At 45.8% G+C, this 6,234-nt stretch overlaps 1 pseudogene; it reads left to right on the forward strand.

Annotated features, from left to right (window-relative positions):
• Positions 1 to 2,039: 2,039 nt before the first annotated feature.
• On the forward strand, positions 2,040 to 2,508 carry LOC107279270 (uncharacterized; annotated as a pseudogene).
• The last annotated feature ends 3,726 nt before the right edge of the window (positions 2,509 to 6,234 follow it).

Raw genomic sequence — 6,234 nt, forward strand, 5'->3', positions numbered from 1 at the left:
TTGGCATCTTACAAACTGATTTAGCGGTGAAACTGTTCTCGACAGAATAATCTAAGAAAAACCCAAACCCTAAAGATGATGGTGGGTACTGATATATAGAGTTTAGGGTCGTGCAACCCCCTCTTGATGCAACCCTAATAGGTTCCAACACGATACACGGCCCAAAAGCCCAAATATGGTGACGCAGCAACGGGACAGATTCTGGACGTCAAATTGTTCGGTCAATTCCTGTTGACTTGGAAAGAATTTGGACGTGGAACCAAAACCATTGGGAATGTTATCTTCTTAGTTTGCCATCCATATAAAGAACGCCCCAATCCGAGCACGTATGCGACTTGGGCGCCCGTTTTAATGCTGACTGGTCCTGGACTCCGAATTGCACTCGAAGTTGACTTGGAGAAGGTCTTGGTTTGGTCCCCAATCAACTTCTTTGATATTCCATGCATTCGTTATGCTCGGCCTCTTTTCCTTCGTCCAAGCAAGTACCTATGCAAACGAAAACACACAAAACTCATTTGTGTAGCAGCGTTTGTTCAAATATATAACAAATAAATCTAATGTAGAACATATGCACCTTTGGTTGATTAATATATAAGGTGGTCATGGTTATATCCAAGCTAGTTGTGTCCTCATCATCCTCCCCTTCTTGATTGGAAACCATCCTCGGTTTCACCTTGTCATGCAACATATTGAACCTATCTTTATCTATCACAATATCCGGTGAGGAATATTTCTTGATGGCCATATGGTTGGATCCAAAAATCTTTATAGTTGAAAAACCACCACACTCCTCTTCTTGCAAACAAACATGTAACTCATTTAAAAAACTAGAGGAAATTGATAGAGAATTACGTATACACATGCAGTCCTCTAGACAATACATTTCATCATGAAAAGGAGGTATAGTCAAGTTCGAACAAATATATACTCGATGCGCATTGTATTCTCCTTTACTATCACAATTGCCAATAACATGAAAAATCACATCAGAAGGGCATGGCAATTCAAATCTAGCAAATAATTTCTTCTCTAAGCAGTTGAGTGGACAAAGATCATCAAATTGAATATAACCCCAAGTATTTAAAGAAGATAGCAATTTAAGCTCTTCATTCTCGCTAGAAATGCGAATGACATGTTTAAACTCAACACATAGTGGCTCTACTATAGAACTAACACATTCATCCACTAGTTGTGGCATGGATATAAGTGAAGCATCGCACAACTCTTCTTTATCACAAGAAACATCAAGCAAATTGTTTTGTGACAAAGGTATTTCAAAAATTGTTTCCACTATGGGTTGCTCTAATGTAGCACAAGTAATGGACATAGTTGGCACATCATAACTATGTATACCTTGAGTAGTTGTAGCACCGTAACCATTAACTTTTTTCTCATCTTCAGAAATTATATAGGCGCTTGGTCAATTGAACATTCTTCAAACATGCATGGAGCTATAGATAGGTCTTTTTCCTCTTCGTCTTTCTTCTCTTTCTCATTACCTTGGTTGTTCTCAGATGCCTGCAAAATATTAGTATCCAAAGCAGTAGGCATTTTGTAATATCTCATACTTAGTTGAAGGTATCGCAATACTAGTATTATTCCTGATATCTCTGAAAATCTCATCGATTCTAATCTTCTTCCTTTCACGACTATCTTTGAAAATTTCATCGATTAATTCCATTCTTCATCCTTTCAAGATTATCTTCGAAAATTTCAGCAAAACTCATTGGTACCAATTTCATTTTTCGACCATTATGTCTAAATATGTATGTATTAGCAATATCATTATGCAAACCATTATTATCATATACCCATGGTTGACCAAACAACAAAGAACATGCTTGCATAGGGACAAGATCAAAATTTGCAGTATCATGGTAAGTTTCAATCGAAAAGTTTACTTTCACAATTCTATTTGATGAGGACATCAACACCAACGATACATCCACGCCTCCACAAGTACAACTTCATGGTCCTATTACCCGCGCTTGTGCACATCAACTCAACTATCAGGTACGTTCATTCTTAAATTTATATGATTCTTATTTATACCCCGGAGACACGTGCACTCTTGTTTTACTCAGGAATAATGGAAAGGATCAAACGGGGAGAGGATTCGCGTGGGATGGATTCGGACTGCAACACAGCACCAACTTCTGACGGCCGCCACGACTTCATGCGAACTCCGATTTGAGCGTGCAAGTACTTCATGGAAAGCTTGTCAAGTCTACTTTCAAATGGATCCAGCCTCATGTCCATATCAGTTCTGGAGCGGCCACAATCTTCATTTTACTACCAAGTCCTTTTCTGTCCACGGTGCTGCGTCACCTCTTTGGGCCCAATGGGCCGTGTATCAAGTTGGGTCCATTAGGGACACGTCCTAGGGTGAGAGAATGACCCCAGCACCCCTGTGGTCGTCCTCTTCCTCTTCTTATAGCTTTCTCCACTGCCAAGAATAATGGGGTTTTGTTTAGATCAAAGTATAGCGTCGCTACTTTGCCGAGTTGATCCCGTGATCGATTAGATCGTCGGATTGCTTGTTACTAAACCCCACTTGTTACTTCTGTTGATTCAATCCAACATCTTTGATTCGCAAATTTAGTTGCTTGTTCATCTTGTTCTTGCTGGTTCTCGATTGCTTGCAGGAACAAATACCCTCGTGGTTGGGCTGATCATGCATCCGTCGAGATTCACGACCGCCTCTGGAGTTAGTGTAACGATTGCTAAGGCGCAACATCCCTGGATAGTTGTAGTCGGATCGCCAACGTCACTCCATCCAATCGACTTATCCCTCTGATCGAAAGATCGGGACACCCTCGAGCACATCACTATTTACCTTGAACTTACCACAAGAGTTGAACCATTTGATGTACTATGGATGAGGATGCGGTTGTGTAGGCAACTCAAGTTTCTCAACCAAATCTGAACTCACAAAGTTATTGCAACTCTCACTATTGATTATAGTACGACATGTTCTATCCTTAACCACAAAATTTGTTACAAATAATTCGTGTTACTGCCATTGCTCCGCTTTCTCCATTTGAGAACTTAGCACTTGTTGCACCAAAGTACTGTCATCACGTGCATCTGTGGAAGGTGAGGTAGCAGCTATGGTTTGTCTCTGATCCAACTTTATCTCATATCTATAAGAGATGTAATCTACCATTGTCAGTAGAAAAGAGAGAACAACAGTACAATATGTTCCTATTAACTACAGGACATAGATTGTAGTGGAAGCATCTTACCAATCTCTTACAAAATCCTGGGGAGTCCTCTCATCATCGTCACCTACCATTGAAACACCAAAATAGCAACAAACGGTGAAGGTTATCCCTAATAATCTACAACGCAGGTGTAGTGGTGCCTCAACAACTCTCAGCAATATGGAGCACCTTACCAAGCCCTTATAAGGTTCTTACCAGCAAAGCAAAGGATACCTAGAAGGCGTAGTCAGCGATTGTAGGGATCAAGAACCTGTGCTGTTCAGAAGTAATATGTGGAGCTAGGAAGGCCAAATATATGTGAGTGGTACACAATCCAATGACAGATAATAATGTTGAATAAAAATCCCAAGTCACTTGCCCTTAGTTGTTGGTCTACTCGTATCCTAGATAGTAGTGGTAACAATGATGGTGCAAGGAATATAGTGAACAGCAAGGTGTTTAGGATAGAAAAATACGAATATTTCCCTATATGTTTAGAAAGAAAATAAGTGCGGGCGTGCTAGTGTACCTAGATACACAATATAAAATAAACACAAAAGAGACACATAAACACATGATCTTTATTAATATTAATTGAATTAACAAGATACAATTTCCATGTATAATATAAAATACGTGCGCCATTGCCTGTCGTTGGATAGATCTTGACATCAGCGATGTGGTCTTCTGATTCCTAGGGTCTCGGAAGACTCCCAGTTAATTACCTCCGCAGATCTAAACCTGCAGGAGAACCTCCGATTAAGCTGCATGTGGTCGTCTCGTCGTCTTCGCTCCGTGTTCTCCAAGCATGATGAATGTTGGTGAAGATGGTGAATATATATGTGTGGGCGCCGGCAACGCATCCACGGCCTCGTCGGTCCGTGCGCCGGTGTTGGTGACGTAGCCTTCATATAGGCTCCGCCCGCCCTCGCCGCTCCGCCTCATCAGTCTTGAGCAACGTGGTGGTGTAGATGTGTTGATCTTCAACATGCATGGATCTCGCGTAGCTTGAACGGTTGAGACATCACAGCAGTAGCGTCGGAATGGTATTGAAAGGAAGGAGTAGGTGAAGTCAGTTGGTGTACATAGCAGCCGAATATACTTGGCTGGGCTCCTCCTGGCTAGATGGGGATCAAATGAACGAAGAGTTGACGAAGACAGTTGGTGTAGACGGCAGTCGGATTAAACATGGTTGGGCACCTCCTAACCCGTCATGCCCCTTATACAACAGGGACTTGTAATGAAGATGTTGATGAAGAAGTCGGTGTAGACAGCAGCCGGATGAAGGTGGCTCTGGCACCTGCTTCGGATGATGGATCTACTATTGATCCAGTTGATATGATGACGAGCCCGTAAAAGGGGCTCCATGAGGGTGCCGGTAGCAACAACGATCTTGGAAGAAGTAAATGTCTCATCGGCGGAATGGCTGAGGGCATTTGTTGGAGTAGATTCAGCACGAACGGTTCCCTGGCATCACAGACGACACCATTCTTTCTTCATGTTGACGTAGACGAGTGATGCTCCGATATGCGGACGAGCGACAGCATTAATCTCCACGAAGAGGGAGAGCATCACGGAAGGGCGGCATCTCATTTTGGCGTGATGAAGTGGAAGCATCATGGATGGACAGCACGACGACTCTGACTTGACGAGGTGAAGGGCATCGCGGCCGGATGGCATCTCGTAGCCTTTGCGCGGCGGAGAGAAAGACATCGTGGATAAACTGCATGACGGCTTGACGATATGATGACGATGTGCTCCGGCCGGCAGTGTGATAGTGTTTGACCGGCAAGAATGAGCACTACGCGGCAGTGCCTCGGTTGCTTGATAATTATAACGAGCTCTCAAGTGTTATAGGCGAGAGCAGCTCGGCGATGTCGATCCGCGGGTGCTCCTACAATCCATGGCACGCTCCGGCAAGACGGCGTGCGGGCACCAAACCATGGCGCTCCGGCGTGACGAAGTGAAGGCATCATGGGCCGGTGAACTTGACGACAGCGTGTGGGCACCTAGCAGTGGCACTCCGGTATTGCATAGGTTGAGTAGATGTTGATGGTGTCGCAATGCATAGGTTGCGACCAGCAAAGTAAGGACACCCGACGTCTTGGCGACGTCGTAGCAGTGTAGCACTAGGTAGATGCGATCTTCGGCGACTCTGGTGATCTTCGGCACGCTCTGGCTGGGTAGCATCACGATGGCCTTCTCCGGCGGGCGGCTGATGATGATTAGTCGACGAAGATGAGCGCTGCTTGGTAGCGCCTCGGCGACTCGGTGAAGAATAGTCATCACGGACAGAGGGCATGACAAGTCAGTGTCTCACAGCGGCTCGGTAAAGAATAGACATCGCGGACAGATGGCATCACAAGTCCGGCGCGATGAACCAGAGGCGTAGTAGCCGAACGGCACGACGACAGTGTGCGGGCTCCGGGTAGCGGAGCTCCGACCGGCGATCTCCTCGAGCGGCTTGACGACGAGCGTGAGGAAAATGGCCAAGTCCGCGAGAGCAAGCGAGCATCGATGATGTCGCGAAGAGACTGCGACTGGCAAAGCGACGACGTCCAGTGTCTCGACAGCATCACGTCGCCGGGTAGAGACGTCGCGAGGTAGAGGTCTCGTGACCGGCGAGGCAGGGACGTCGCGGCGCGTCTTCAACGAGAGGGAGCGACACAATCTCCAGCGGATGGTGTCTCCGATGCTCCCCTCCATCTCTGTTGAACCCCCCCCCCCCCCCCCCCCCCCCCGCGTCATAGCTGAGGAGCTGTGCCTTTTATAGGCACAATGGGTCGGTGGTGGCCGCGAGTAGCGCGCGGCGTCGTTTCCAACAACCAGCCCCGATATCTCTGGAGATAAAGCTTATCTGGTTGTTTCCATCGATAGAGATAAGAACATGATCTCTTGGTTGTTAGTTTTGCTGTTGATCGATATCGATGGAGGCCTGCATACGTGTATACGCGTCCACCTCGCCCGCTTGCCGGAGTATACGGTCACATATACAGCTGGCCCATGTAATCAGAGCCCATCGGCCCATGTG

Source organism: Oryza sativa, chromosome 11, assembly GCF_034140825.1.
Source record: "Oryza sativa Japonica Group chromosome 11, ASM3414082v1".
Classification (NCBI taxonomy): domain Eukaryota; kingdom Viridiplantae; phylum Streptophyta; class Magnoliopsida; order Poales; family Poaceae; genus Oryza; species Oryza sativa.